Below are 1,676 nucleotides of genomic sequence, written 5' to 3'. Positions count from 1 at the left end.
TCAGAGGCACTGTCCAGTCATCCCCAAAAAGTTATTATATCCTTTTTCCCAATGAACAGTTACCCTGTCAAAATGCTGTAGGGCCTTCAAGGAAGGCTGGTAAAAATATTAACAATATACATTTTGGGTAAAGTAGCAGGGTCCTTCTTCTAAGAAACCCAGCCTCTCCATTCAAGGGGTTTTGGGTCTATAAACTGACTCAAGTCTGTGAATTGGTTGAGTGGCCATGACTCTGGTGATTCAAGTTGGAATTCTTTTCACTTGACCTAGAATTCTTTGTCCTGAAAAAGTACAAGGAGCCAGCCAGTGTCCTTATACTTGTCAGTTTGTCAAAAATGTTCTAAGATTCAAATACATGATCACCCAGGACCTTGTCTCTCATAGGTATTTGATTAGGAGTATCCAATGGTGATATTTTATATCTCTATTGCCACATTATGCAATTGTCTATCAGTGCCATCTTTACTACTACAAATGAGTTATTAGTGAGCTTTAAAATCTAACCAAAGAACAAATTCTAGAAACCCCAAAACCAATTCAGCAAACTCATCCTTCAAGGTTCTGTTCCTCTTGAACCACTCTAAGTACCAAAATGTCTTAGTGAGAATGAGAGAAAGAGGTTTTAAGGAGTTGGGTCATGTGATTGTAGGGGACTATCAAGTCCAAAATCTGTAGGTCAGGTGACAGGCTAGAGATTCTTACAGTCTTGTGTCTCAAAATCTATAGGGCACCAAGTGAGGAGTTTTGGGAAGATTTCAATTTATAGGCAGAATACACCCTAGGGAGAGCTCCCTTTTTTCTCTTAAGGCCTTCAATTGATTTGATAGGGCCCACTTGTGTTACAGAGGGTAACCTGCCTTACCTAAAGCAAACTGACTTAATCACATTTAACTATTTCATCGCAGCATTCAGACTAGTGTTTGACCAAACAACTGAGCACCATAAGCTAGCCAAGTTGACAGTTAAAATTAAGTTTCATAGGAAAAAAACAAATACTGGACCCATTGCTATCAGGTCAATTCTGACTCACAGTAACCCTATAGTATCAGAGAACAGAAGAAATATCTGAAGTAATAATGGCTGATCATTTTCCAAAATTGTTGACAGTCACCAAACTTCAGACCCAAGAGGCTCAGAGTACCCCACCCCAAGTAGAATAAAAATAAATACCGAAAAATCTATGCCTAAAAAAAAAAAAAGCCTAGGCATGACGTATTCAAACTGCAGAAAATCAAAGAAAAAGAGAAATTCTAAAAAAGAAAAAAAAAGTCAAAGGAAAAAAGAAACAATAATGAAAAATGGGTAAGAATTACATCGAAGAAGAATGTAATGGTGTAAAATATTTAGTGTTGAAAGAAAAGCAAACAAACAAAAAATATCCACCTGGAATTCTGTACCCAGCAAAATTATCCTTCAAAAGTGAAGAAAAAATAAAGACTTTTTCAAAGGAGTAAAAATGGAAGAAATTTGTTGCCAGTAGAACTGCTATGCAAGAAACCTCAAAAGTTCTTCACAGAGAAGGAAAAAAATGTAAGTCGGAAACTCAGATCTACATAAAGAAAGAAAGGTTTGAGAAGTAATAAACGAAGATAAATTTAAAGCATTTATTTTTCTTATTTTTAACTGAACTTATTAACAGATAATCACTTATTTAAGATAATAACATTTTACTAGAT

This window comes from Loxodonta africana, chromosome 7 (genome assembly GCF_030014295.1).
Source record: "Loxodonta africana isolate mLoxAfr1 chromosome 7, mLoxAfr1.hap2, whole genome shotgun sequence".
Lineage (NCBI taxonomy): Eukaryota > Metazoa > Chordata > Mammalia > Proboscidea > Elephantidae > Loxodonta > Loxodonta africana.
Note: the sequence above shows the minus strand (reverse complement) of the source record.